Genomic DNA, 13,032 nt, shown 5'->3' on the forward strand with positions numbered 1-13,032 from the left:
CAGTCAGTGAGTCAGTCAGTCAGTCAGTCAGTGAGTCAGTCAGTGAGTCTGTCAGTCAGTCAGTGAGTCTGTCAATCAGTCAGTGAGTGTCAGTGAGTCTGTCAGTCAGTCAGTGAGTGAGTCTGTCAGTCAGTCAGTCAGTGAGTCTGTCAGTCAGTCAGTGAGTGAGTCTGTCAGTCAGTCAGTCAGTCAGTGAGTCAGTCAGTGAGTCAGTCAGTCAGTGAGTCTGTCAGTCAGTCAGTCAGTGAGTCTGTCAGTCAGTGAGTGAGTCAGTGAGTGAGTGTCAGTGAGTGAGTGTCAGTGAGTGAGTGTCAGTAAGTGAGTGTGAGTGAGTGAGTGTCAGTGAGTGAGTCAGTGAGTGAGTCAGTGAGTGAGTGAGTCAGTCAGTGAGTGAGTGAGTCAGTGAGTGAGTGAGTGAGTGAGTGAGTGAGTGAGTGAATCAGTCAGTCAGTCAGTCAGTGAGTCAGTCAGTCAGTCAGTGAGTCAGTGAGTGAGTGAGTGTCAGTGAGTGAGTCAGTCAGTGAGAGTGAGTCAGTCAGTCAGTGAGTCTGTCAGTCAGTGAGTCAGTCAGTGAGTCAGTCAGTCAGTCAGTGAGTCAGTCAGTGTGTCTGTCAGTCAGTCAGTGAGTGAGTCTGTCAGTGAGTCTGTCAGTCAGTCAGTGAGTCTGTCAGTCAGTTAGTGAGTCGGTCAGTCAGTCAGTGAGTGAGTCAGTCAGTCAGTGAGTCTGTCAGTCAGTGAGTGAGTCTGTCAGTCAGTGAGTGAGTCTGTCAGTCAGTGAGTAAGTCTGTCAGTCAGTCAGTGAGTCTGTCAGTCAGTCAGTCAGTCAGTCAGTGAGTCAGTCAGTCAGTGTGTCTGTCAGTCAGTGAGTCAGTCAGTGAGTCAGTCAGTCATTCAGTGAGTCAGTCAGTGAGTCAGTCAGTCAGTGAGTCAGTCAGTCAGTCAGTCAGTCAGTGAGTCAGTCAGTCAGTGAGTCAGTCAGTGAGTCAGTCAGTGAGTCTGTCAGTGAGTCAGTCAGTCAGTGAGTCATTCAGTCAGTGAGTCAGTCTGTCAGTGAGTCAGTGAGTCAGTCAGTGAGTCAGTCATTCAGTCAGTGAGTGAGTCAGTGAGTGAGTCAGTCAGTCTGTCAGTGAGTCTGTCAGTCAGTCAGTGAGTCTGTCAGTCAGTCAGTGAGTCTGTCAGTCAGTCAGTGAGTCTGTCAGTCAGTCAGTGAGTGAGTCTGTCAGTCAGTGAGTGAGTCTGTCAGTCAGTCAGTGAATCAGTGAGTGAGTCAGTGAGTGAGTCAGTGAGTGAGTCAGTGAGTCAGTGAGTGAGTGAGTGAGTCAGTCAGTCAGTCAGTGAGTCAGTCAGTCAGTGAGTCAGTCAGTGAGTGAGTGAGTGAGTGTCAGTGAGTGAGTCAGTCAGTGAGTCTGTCAGTGAGTCTGTCAGTGAGTCAGTCAGTGAGTCAGTCAGTGAGTGAGTCAGTGAGTGAGTCAGTCAGTGAGTGAGTGAGTGAGTGAGTCAGTCAGTCAGTCAGTGAGTCAGTGAGTCAGTCAGTCAGTGAGTCAGTCAGTGAGTGAGTGAGTGAGTGTCAGTGAGTGAGTCAGTCAGTGAGAGTGAGTCAGTCAGTCAGTGAGTCTGTCAGTCAGTGAGTCAGTCAGTCAGTCAGTCAGTCAGTCAGTGAGTCAGTCAGTGAGTCTGTCAGTCAGTCAGTGAGTGAGTCTGTCAGTGAGTCTGTCAGTCAGTCAGTGAGTCTGTCAGTCAGTTAGTGAGTCGGTCAGTCAGTCAGTGAGTGAGTCAGTCAGTCAGTGAGTCTGTCAGTCGGTGAGTGAGTCTGTCAGTCAGTGAGTGAGTCTGTCAGTCAGTGAGTAAGTCTGTCAGTCAGTCAGTGAGTCTGTCAGTCAGTCAGTCAGTCAGTCAGTGAGTCAGTCAGTCAGTGTGTCTGTCAGTCAGTGAGTCAGTCAGTGAGTCAGCCAGTCATTCAGTGAGTCAGTCAGTGAGTCAGTGAGTCAGTGAGTCAGTCAGTCAGTGAGTCAGTCAGTCAGTGAGTCAGTCAGTGAGTCAGTCAGTGAGTCTGTCAGTGAGTCAGTCAGTCAGTGAGTCATTCAGTCAGTGAGTCAGTCTGTCAGTGAGTCAGTGAGTCAGTCAGTGAGTCAGTCAGTCAGTCAGTGAGTGAGTCAGTCAGTCTGTCAGTGAGTCTGTCAGTCAGTCAGTGAGTCTGTCAGTCAGTCAGTGAGTCTGTCAGTCAGTCAGTGAGTCTGTCAGTCAGTCAGTGAGTGAGTCTGTCAGTCAGTCAGTCAGTCAGTGAGTCAGTCAGTCAGTGAGTGAGTCAGTGAGTGAGTCAGTGAGTCAGTCAGTGAGTCAGTCAGTGAGTCTGTCAGTGAGTCAGTCAGTGAGTCAGTCAGTGAGTCAGTCGGTGAGTCAGTCAGTGAGTGAGTCAGTCAGTCAGTCAGTCAGTCAGTGAGTGAGTCTGTCAGTCAGTCAGTGAGTCTGTCAATCAGTCAGTGAGTGTCAGTGAGTCTGTCAGTCAGTCAGTGAGTGAGTCTGTCAGTCAGTCAGTCAGTCAGTGAGTCAGTCAGTCAGTGAGTCAGTCAGTGAGTCAGTCAGTGAGTCTGTCAGTGAGTCAGTCAGTCAGTGAGTCATTCAGTCAGTGAGTCAGTCTGTCAGTGAGTCAGTGAGTCGGTCAGTGAGTCAGTCAGTCAGTCAGTCAGTGAGTCAGTGAGTGAGTCAGTCAGTCTGTCAGTGAGTCTGTCAGTCAGTCAGTGAGTCTGTCAGTCAGTCAGTGAGTCTGTCAGTCAGTCAGTGAGTCTGTCAGTCAGTCAGTGAGTGAGTCTGTCAGTCAGTCAGTCAGTCAGTGAGTCAGTCAGTGAGTCAGTCAGTCAGTGAGTCTGTCAGTCAGTCAGTCAGTGAGTCTGTCAGTCAGTGAGTGAGTCAGTGAGTGAGTGTCAGTGAGTGAGTGTCAGTGAGTGAGTGTGAGTGAGTGAGTGTCAGTGAGTGAGTCAGTGAGTGAGTCAGTGAGTGAGTGAGTCAGTGAGTGAGTGAGTCAGGGAGTGAGTGAGTGAGTGAGTGAGTGAGTCAGTCAGTCAGTGAGTCAGTCAGTCAGTCAGTGAGTCAGTGAGTGAGTGAGTGAGTGAGTGAGTGAGTGTCAGTGAGTGAGTCAGTCAGTGAGAGTGAGTCAGTCAGTCAGTGAGTCTGTCAGTCAGTCAGTCAGTCAGTCAGTCAGTCAGTGAGTCAGTCAGTGAGTCTGTCAGTCAGTCAGTGAGTGAGTCTGTCAGTGAGTCTGTCAGTCAGCAAGTGAGTCTGTCAGTCAGTTAGTGAGTCGGTCAGTCAGTCAGTGAGTGAGTCAGTCAGTCAGTGAGTCTGTCAGTCAGTGAGTGAGTCTGTCAGTCAGTGAGTGAGTCTGTCAGTCAGTGAGTAAGTCTGTCAGTCAGTCAGTGAGTCTGTCAGTCAGTCAGTCAGTCAGTCAGTGAGTCAGTCAGTCAGTGTGTCTGTCAGTCAGTGAGTCAGTCAATGAGTCAGTCAGTCATTCAGTGAGTCAGTCAGTGAGTCAGTCAGTCAGTGAGTCAGTCAGTGAGTGAGTGAGTGAGTGTCAGTGAGTGAGTCAGTCAGTGAGAGTGAGTCAGTCAGTCAGTGAGTCTGTCAGTCAGTGAGTCAGTCAGTCAGTCAGTCAGTCAGTCAGTGAGTCAGTCAGTGAGTCTGTCAGTCAGTCAGTGAGTGAGTCTGTCAGTGAGTCTGTCAGTCAGTCAGTGAGTCTGTCAGTCAGTTAGTGAGTCGGTCAGTCAGTCAGTGAGTGAGTCAGTCAGTCAGTGAGTCTGTCAGTCGGTGAGTGAGTCTGTCAGTCAGTGAGTGAGTCTGTCAGTCAGTGAGTAAGTCTGTCAGTCAGTCAGTGAGTCTGTCAGTCAGTCAGTCAGTCAGTCAGTGAGTCAGTCAGTCAGTGTGTCTGTCAGTCAGTGAGTCAGTCAGTGAGTCAGCCAGTCATTCAGTGAGTCAGTCAGTGAGTCAGTGAGTCAGTGAGTCAGTCAGTCAGTGAGTCAGTCAGTCAGTGAGTCAGTCAGTGAGTCAGTCAGTGAGTCTGTCAGTGAGTCAGTCAGTCAGTGAGTCATTCAGTCAGTGAGTCAGTCTGTCAGTGAGTCAGTGAGTCAGTCAGTGAGTCAGTCAGTCAGTCAGTGAGTCAGTCAGTGAGTGAGTCAGTCAGTCTGTCAGTGAGTCTGTCAGTCAGTCAGTGAGTCTGTCAGTCAGTCAGTGAGTCTGTCAGTCAGTCAGTGAGTCTGTCAGTCAGTCAGTGAGTGAGTCTGTCAGTCAGTCAGTCAGTCAGTGAGTCAGTCAGTCAGTGAGTGAGTCAGTGAGTGAGTCAGTGAGTCAGTCAGTGAGTCAGTCAGTGAGTCTGTCAGTGAGTCAGTCAGTGAGTCAGTCAGTGAGTCAGTCGGTGAGTCAGTCAGTGAGTGAGTCAGTCAGTCAGTCAGTCAGTCAGTGAGTGAGTCTGTCAGTCAGTCAGTGAGTCTGTCAATCAGTCAGTGAGTGTCAGTGAGTCTGTCAGTCAGTCAGTGAGTGAGTCTGTCAGTCAGTCAGTCAGTCAGTCAGTGAGTCAGTCAGTCAGTGAGTCAGTCAGTGAGTCAGTCAGTGAGTCTGTCAGTGAGTCAGTCAGTCAGTGAGTCATTCAGTCAGTGAGTCAGTCTGTCAGTGAGTCAGTGAGTCGGTCAGTGAGTCAGTCAGTCAGTCAGTCAGTGAGTCAGTGAGTGAGTCAGTCAGTCTGTCAGTGAGTCTGTCAGTCAGCAGTGAGTCTGTCAGTCAGTCAGTGAGTCTGTCAGTCAGTCAGTGAGTCTGTCAGTCAGTCAGTGAGTGAGTCTGTCAGTCAGTCAGTCAGTCAGTGAGTCAGTCAGTGAGTCAGTCAGTCAGTGAGTCTGTCAGTCAGTCAGTCAGTGAGTCTGTCAGTCAGTGAGTGAGTCAGTGAGTGAGTGTCAGTGAGTGAGTGTCAGTGAGTGAGTGTGAGTGAGTGAGTGTCAGTGAGTGAGTCAGTGAGTGAGTCAGTGAGTGAGTGAGTCAGTCAGTGAGTGAGTGAGTCAGGGAGTGAGTGAGTGAGTGAGTGAGTGAGTGAGTGAGTCAGTCAGTCAGTGAGTCAGTCAGTCAGTCAGTGAGTCAGTGAGTCAGTGAGTGAGTGAGTGAGTGAGTGTCAGTGAGTGAGTCAGTCAGTGAGAGTGAGTCAGTCAGTCAGTGAGTCTGTCAGTCAGTCAGTCAGTCAGTCAGTCAGTCAGTCAGTCAGTGAGTCAGTCAGTGAGTCTGTCAGTCAGTCAGTGAGTGAGTCTGTCAGTGAGTCTGTCAGTCAGCAAGTGAGTCTGTCAGTCAGTTAGTGAGTCGGTCAGTCAGTCAGTGAGTGAGTCAGTCAGTGAGTGAGTCTGTCAGTCAGTGAGTGAGTCTGTCAGTCAGTGAGTGAGTCTGTCAGTCAGTGAGTAAGTCTGTCAGTCAGTCAGTGAGTCTGTCAGTCAGTCAGTCAGTCAGTCAGTGAGTCAGTCAGTCAGTGTGTCTGTCAGTCAGTGAGTCAGTCAATGAGTCAGTCAGTCATTCAGTGAGTCAGTCAGTGAGTCAGTCAGTCAGTGAGTCAGTCAGTCAGTCAGTCAGTGAGTCAGTCAGTCAGGGAGTCAGTCAGTGAGTCAGTCAGTGAGTCTGTCAGTGAGTCAGTCAGTCAGTGAGTCAGTCAGTCAGTGAGTCAGTCAGTGAGTCAGTCAGTGAGTCTGTCAGTGAGTCAGTCAGTCAGTGAGTCATTCAGTCAGTGAGTCAGTCTGTCAGTGAGTCAGTGAGTCGGCCAGTGAGTCAGTCAGTCAGTCAGTGAGTGAGTCAGTGAGTGAGTCAGTTAGTCTGTCAGTCAGTCTGTCAGTCAGTCAGTGAGTCTGTCAGTCAGTCAGTGAGTCTGTCAGTCAGTCAGTGAGTCTGTCAGTCAGTCAGTGAGTGTGTCTGTCAGTCAGTGAGTGAGTCTGTCAGTCAGTCAGTGAATCAGTGAGTGAGTCAGTGAGTGAGTCAGTGAGTGAGTCAGTGAGTGAGTCAGTGAGTGAGTCAGTGAGTCAGTCAGTGAGTCTGTCAGTGAGTCAGTCAGTGAGTCAGTCAGTGAAGCAGTCAGTGAGTGAGTCAGTGAGTCAGTCAGTCAGTCAGTCAGTCAGTCAGTGAGTGAGTCTGTCAGTCAGTCAGTGAGTCTGTCAATCAGTCAGTGAGTGTCAGTGAGTCTGTCAGTCAGTCAGTGAGTGAGTCAGTCAGTCAGTCAGTGAGTCTGTCAGTCAGTCAGTGAGTGAGTCTGTCAGTCAGTCAGTGAGTCAGTGAGTCAGTCAGTGAGTCAGTCAGTCAGTCAGTGAGTCAGTCAGTGAGTGAGTCAGTCAGTCAGTGAGTCAGTCAGTGAGTCAGTCAGTGATTCTGTCAGTGAGTCAGTCAGTCAGTGAGTCATTCAGTCAGTGAGTCAGTCTGTCAGTGAGTCAGTGAGTCAGTCAGTGAGTCAGTCAGTCAGTCAGTGAGTCAGTCAGTGAGTGAGTCAGTCAGTCTGTCAGTGAGTCTGTCAGTCAGTCAGTGAGTCTGTCAGTCAGTCAGTGAGTCTGTCAGTCAGTCAGTGAGTCTGTCAGTCAGTGAGTGAGTCTGTCAGTCAGTGAGTCTGTCAGTCAGTCAGTGAGTGAGTCTGTCAGTCAGTGAGTGAGTCTGTCAGTCAGTCAGTGAATCAGTGAGTGAGTCAGTGAGTGAGTCAGTGAGTGAGTCAGTGAGTGAGTCAGTGAGTCAGTCAGTGAGTCAGTCAGTGAGTCTGTCAGTGAGTCAGTCAGTGAGTCAGTCAGTGAGTCAGTCAGTGAGTCAGTCAGTGAGTCAGTCAGTCAGTCAGTCAGTCAGTCAGTCAGTCAGTGAGTCTGTCAGTCAGTCAGTGAGTCTGTCAATCAGTCAGTGAGTGTCAGTGAGTCTGTCAATCAGTCAGTGAGTGAGTCTGTCAGTCAGTCAGTCAGTGAGTCTGTCAGTCAGTCAGTGAGTGAGTCTGTCAGTCAGTCAGTCAGTCAGTGAGTCAGTCAGTGAGTCAGTCAGTCAGTGAGTCTGTCAGTCAGTCAGTCAGTGAGTCTGTCAGTCAGTGAGTGAGTCAGTGAGTGAGTGTCAGTGAGTGAGTGTCAGTGAGTGAGTGTCAGTAAGTGAGTGTGAGTGAGTGAGTGTCAGTGAGTGAGTCAGTCAGTGAGTCAGTGAGTGAGTGAGTCAGTCAGTGAGTGAGTCAGTGAGTGAGTGAGTGAGTGAGTGAGTGAATCAGTCAGTCAGTCAGTCAGTGAGTCAGTCAGTCAGTCAGTGAGTCAGTGAGTGAGTGAGTGAGTGAGTGTCAGTGAGTGAGTCAGTCAGTGAGAGTGAGTCAGTCAGTCAGTGAGTCTGTCAGTCAGTGAGTCAGTCAGTGAGTCAGTCAGTCAGTCAGTGAGTCAGTCAGTGTGTCTGTCAGTCAGTCAGTGAGTGAGTCTGTCAGTGAGTCTGTCAGTCAGTCAGTGAGTCTGTCAGTCAGTTAGTGAGTCGGTCAGTCAGTCAGTGAGTGAGTCAGTCAGTCAGTGAGTCTGTCAGTCAGTGAGTGAGTCTGTCAGTCAGTGAGTGAGTCTGTTAGTCAGTGAGTAAGTCTGTCAGTCAGTCAGTGAGTCTGTCAGTCAGTCAGTCAGTCAGTCAGTGAGTCAGTCAGTCAGTGTGTCTGTCAGTCAGTGAGTCAGTCAGTGAGTCAGTCAGTCATTCAGTGAGTCAGTCAGTGAGTCAGTCAGTCAGTGAGTCAGTCAGTCAGTCAGTCAGTCAGTGAGTCAGTCAGTCAGTGAGTCAGTCAGTGAGTCAGTCAGTGAGTCTGTCAGTGAGTCAGTCAGTCAGTGAGTCATTCAGTCAGTGAGTCAGTCTGTCAGTGAGTCAGTGAGTCTGTCAGTGAGTCTGTCAGTCAGTCAGTGAGTCTGTCAGTCAGTCAGTGAGTCTGTCAGTCAGTCAGTGAGTCTGTCAGTCAGTCAGTGAGTGAGTCTGTCAGTCAGTGAGTGAGTCTGTCAGTCAGTCAGTGAATCAGTGAGTGAGTCAGTGAGTGAGTCAGTGAGTGAGTCAGTGAGTCAGTCAGTGAGTCAGTCAGTGAGTCTGTCAGTGAGTCTGTCAGTGAGTCAGTCAGTGAGTCAGTCAGTCAGTGAGTCAGTGAGTGAGTGAGTCAGTCAGTGAGTGAGTGAGTGAGTCAGTCAGTCAGTCAGTGAGTCAGTCAGTCAGTGAGTCAGTCAGTGAGTGAGTGAGTGAGTGTCAGTGAGTGAGTCAGTCAGTGAGAGTGAGTCAGTCAGTCAGTGAGTCTGTCAGTCAGTGAGTCAGTCAGTCAGTCAGTCAGTCAGTGAGTCAGTCAGTGAGTCTGTCAGTCAGTCAGTGAGTCTGTCAGTCAGTCAGTGAGTCTGTCAGTCAGTCAGTGAGTCTGTCAGTCAGTCAGTGAGTGAGTCTGTCAGTCAGTCAGTCAGTCAGTGAGTCAGTCAGTGAGTCAGTCAGTCAGTGAGTCTGTCAGTCAGTCAGTCAGTGAGTCTGTCAGTCAGTGAGTGAGTCAGTGAGTGAGTGTCAGTGAGTGAGTGTCAGTGAGTGAGTGTGAGTGAGTGAGTGTCAGTGAGTGAGTCAGTGAGTGAGTCAGTGAGTGAGTGAGTCAGTCAGTGAGTGAGTGAGTCAGGGAGTGAGTGCGTGAGTGAGTGAGTGAGTCAGTCAGTCAGTGAGTCAGTCAGTCAGTCAGTGAGTCAGTGAGTGAGTGAGTGAGTGAGTGAGTGTCAGTGAGTGAGTCAGTCAGTGAGAGTGAGTCAGTCAGTCAGTGAGTCTGTCAGTCAGTCAGTCAGTCAGTCAGTCAGTCAGTGAGTCAGTCAGTGAGTCTGTCAGTCAGTCAGTGAGTGAGTCTGTCAGTGAGTCTGTCAGTCAGCCAGTGAGTCTGTCAGTCAGTTAGTGAGTCGGTCAGTCAGTCAGTGAGTGAGTCAGTCAGTCAGTGAGTCTGTCAGTCAGTGAGTGAGTCTGTCAGTCAGTGAGTGAGTCTGTCAGTCAGTGAGTAAGTCTGTCAGTCAGTCAGTGAGTCTGTCAGTCAGTCAGTCAGTCAGTCAGTGAGTCAGTCAGTCAGTGTGTCTGTCAGTCAGTGAGTCAGTCAGTGAGTCAGTCAGTCATTCAGTGAGTCAGTCAGTGAGTCAGTCAGTCAGTGAGTGAGTCAGTCAGTCAGTCAGTGAGTCAGTCAGTCAGTGAGTCAGTCAGTGAGTCAGTCAGTGAGTCTGTCAGTGAGTCAGTCAGTCAGTGAGTCAGTCAGTCAGTGAGTCAGTCAGTGAGTCAGTCAGTGAGTCTGTCAGTGAGTCTGTCAGTGAGTCAGTCAGTGAGTCAGTCAGTCAGTGAGTCAGTGAGTGAGTGAGTCAGTCAGTGAGTGAGTGAGTGAGTCAGTCAGTCAGTCAGTGAGTCAGTCAGTCAGTGAGTCAGTCAGTGAGTGAGTGAGTGAGTGTCAGTGAGTGAGTCAGTCAGTGAGAGTGAGTCAGTCAGTCAGTGAGTCTGTCAGTCAGTGAGTCAGTCAGTCAGTCAGTCAGTCAGTGAGTCAGTCAGTGAGTCTGTCAGTCAGTCAGTGAGTCTGTCAGTCAGTCAGTGAGTCTGTCAGTCAGTCAGTGAGTCTGTCAGTCAGTCAGTGAGTGAGTCTGTCAGTCAGTCAGTCAGTCAGTGAGTCAGTCAGTGAGTCAGTCAGTCAGTGAGTCTGTCAGTCAGTCAGTCAGTGAGTCTGTCAGTCAGTGAGTGAGTCAGTGAGTGAGTGTCAGTGAGTGAGTGTCAGTGAGTGAGTGTGAGTGAGTGAGTGTCAGTGAGTGAGTCAGTGAGTGAGTCAGTGAGTGAGTGAGTCAGTCAGTGAGTGAGTGAGTCAGGGAGTGAGTGCGTGAGTGAGTGAGTGAGTCAGTCAGTCAGTGAGTCAGTCAGTCAGTCAGTGAGTCAGTGAGTGAGTGAGTGAGTGAGTGAGTGTCAGTGAGTGAGTCAGTCAGTGAGAGTGAGTCAGTCAGTCAGTGAGTCTGTCAGTCAGTCAGTCAGTCAGTCAGTCAGTCAGTCAGTGAGTCAGTCAGTGAGTCTGTCAGTCAGTCAGTGAGTGAGTCTGTCAGTGAGTCTGTCAGTCAGCCAGTGAGTCTGTCAGTCAGTTAGTGAGTCGGTCAGTCAGTCAGTGAGTGAGTCAGTCAGTCAGTGAGTCTGTCAGTCAGTGAGTGAGTCTGTCAGTCAGTGAGTGAGTCTGTCAGTCAGTGAGTAAGTCTGTCAGTCAGTCAGTGAGTCTGTCAGTCAGTCAGTCAGTCAGTCAGTGAGTCAGTCAGTCAGTGTGTCTGTCAGTCAGTGAGTCAGTCAGTGAGTCAGTCAGTCATTCAGTGAGTCAGTCAGTGAGTCAGTCAGTCAGTGAGTGAGTCAGTCAGTCAGTCAGTGAGTCAGTCAGTCAGTGAGTCAGTCAGTGAGTCAGTCAGTGAGTCTGTCAGTGAGTCAGTCAGTCAGTGAGTCAGTCAGTCAGTGAGTCAGTCAGTGAGTCAGTCAGTGAGTCTGTCAGTGAGTCAGTCAGTCAGTGAGTCATTCAGTCAGTGAGTCAGTCTGTCAGTGAGTCAGTGAGTCGGCTAGTGAGTCAGTCAGTCAGTCAGTCAGTGAGTCAGTGAGTGAGTCAGTCAGTCTGTCAGTGAGTCTGTCAGTCAGTCAGTGAGTCTGTCAGTCAGTCAGTGAGTCTGTCAGTCAGTCAGTGAGTCTGTCAGTCAGTCAGTGAGTGGGTCTGTCAGTCAGTGAGTGAGTCTGTCAGTCAGTCAGTGAATCAGTGAGTGAGTCAGTGAGTGAGTCAGTGAGTGAGTCAGTGAGTGAGTCAGTGAGTGAGTCAGTGAGTCAGTCAGTGAGTCTGTCAGTGAGTCAGTCAGTGAGTCAGTCAGTGAGTGAGTCAGTGAGTGAGTCAGTCAGTGAGTCTGTCAGTGAGTCAGTCAGTCAGTGAGTCATTCAGTCAGTGAGTCAGTCTGTCAGTGAGTCAGTGAGTCAGTCAGTGAGTCAGTCAGTCAGTCAGTGAGTCAGTCAGTCAGTCAGTCAGTGAGTGAGTCTGTCAGTGAGTCAGTGAGTATGTCAGTGAGTCAGTCAGTGAGTCAGTCAGTCAGTCAGTCAGTCAGTGAGTCAGTCAGTCAGTGAGTCTGTCAGTCAGTCAGTCAGTGAGTCTGTCAGTCAGTGAGTGAGTCAGTGAGTGAGTGTCAGTGAGTGAGTGTCAGTGAGTGAGTGTCAGTAAGTGAGTGTGAGTGAGTGAGTGTCAGTGAGTGAGTCAGTGAGTGAGTCAGTAAGTGAGTGAGTCAGTCAGTGAGTGAGTGAGTCAGTGAGTGAGTGAGTGAGTGAGTGAGTGAGTGAGTGAGTGAGTGAATCAGTCAGTCAGTCAGTCAGTGAGTCAGTCAGTCAGTCAGTGAGTCAGTGAGTGAGTGAGTGAGTGAGTGTCAGTGAGTGAGTCAGTCAGTGAGAGTGAGTCAGTCAGTCAGTGAGTCTGTCAGTCAGTGAGTCAGTCAGTGAGTCAGTCAGTCAGTCAGTGAGTCAGTCAGTGTGTCTGTCAGTCAGTCAGTGAGTGAGTCTGTCAGTGAGTCTGTCAGTCAGTCAGTGAGTCTGTCAGTCAGTTAGTGAGTCGGTCAGTCAGTCAGTGAGTGAGTCAGTCAGTCAGTGAGTCTGTCAGTCAGTTTAGTGAGTCTGTCAGTCAGTGAGTGAGTCTGTCAGTCAGTGAGTAAGTCTGTCAGTCAGTCAGTGAGTCTGTCAGTCAGTCAGTCAGTCAGTCAGTGAGTCAGTCAGTCAGTGTGTCTGTCAGTCAGTGAGTCAGTCAGTGAGTCAGTCAGTCATTCAGTGAGTCAGTCAGTGAGTCAGTCAGTCAGTGAGTCAGTCAGTCAGTCAGTCAGTCAGTGAGTCAGTCAGTCAGTGAGTCAGTCAGTGAGTCAGTCAGTGAGTCTGTCAGTGAGTCAGTCAGTGAGTCATTCAGTCAGTGAGTCAGTCTGTCAGTGAGTCAGTGAGTCAGTCAGTGAGTCAGTCAGTCAGTCAGTGAGTGAGTCAGTGAGTGAGTCAGTCAGTCTGTCAGTGAGTCTGTCAGTCAGTCAGTGAGTCTGTCAGTCAGTCAGTGAGTCTGTCAGTCAGTCAGTGAGTCTGTCAGTCAGTCAGTGAGTGAGTCTGTCAGTCAGTGAGTGAGTCTGTCAGTCAGTCAGTGAATCAGTGAGTGAGTCAGTGAGTGAGTCAGTGAGTGAGTCAGTGAGTGAGTCAGTGAGTCAGTCAGTGAGTCTGTCAGTGAGTCTGTCAGTGAGTCAGTCAGTGAGTCAGTCAGTGAGTGAGTCAGTGAGTGAGTCAGTCAGTCAGTGAGTGAGTGAGTGAGTCAGTCAGTCAGTGAGTCAGTCAGTCAGTGAGTCAGTCAGTGAGTGAGTGAGTGAGTGTCAGTGAGTGAGTCAGTCAGTGAGAGTGAGTCATTCAGTCAGTGAGTCAGTCTGTCAGTGAGTCAGTGAGTTGGCCAGTGAGTCAGTCAGTCAGTCAGTGAGTGAGTCAGTGAGTGAGTCAGTCAGTCTGTCAGTGAGTCTGTCAGTCAGTCAGTGAGTCTGTCAGTCAGTCAGTGAGTCTGTCAGTCAGTCAGTGAGTCTGTCAGTCAGTCAGTGAGTGGGTCTGTCAGTCAGTGAGTGAGTCTGTCAGTCAGTGAGTGAATCAGTGAGTGAGTCAGTGAGTGAGTCAGTGAGTGAGTCAGTGAGTGAGTCAGTGAGTGAGTCAGTGAGTGAGTCAGTGAGTCTGTCAGTGAGTCAGTCAGTGAGTCAGTCAGTGAGTCAGTCAGTGAGTGAGTCAGTCAGTCAGTCAGTCAGTCAGTCAGTCAGTCAGTGAGTGAGTCTGTCAGTCAGTCAGTGAGTCTGTCAATCAGTCAGTGAGTGTCAGTGAGTCTGTCAGTCAGTCAGTGAGTGAGTCAGTCAGTCAGTCAGTGAGTCTGTCAGTCAGTCAGTGAGTGAGTCTGTCAGTCAGTCAGTCAGTCAGTCAGTCAGTGAGTCAGTCAGTCAGTCAGTGAGTCAGTCTGAGTGAGTCAGTCAGTCAGTCAGTGAGTCAGTCAGTGAGTCAGTCAGTGATTCT

The sequence above is a fragment of the Triturus cristatus genome, unplaced genomic scaffold, assembly GCF_964204655.1.
Source record: "Triturus cristatus unplaced genomic scaffold, aTriCri1.1 SCAFFOLD_342, whole genome shotgun sequence".
NCBI classification, from domain to species: domain Eukaryota; kingdom Metazoa; phylum Chordata; class Amphibia; order Caudata; family Salamandridae; genus Triturus; species Triturus cristatus.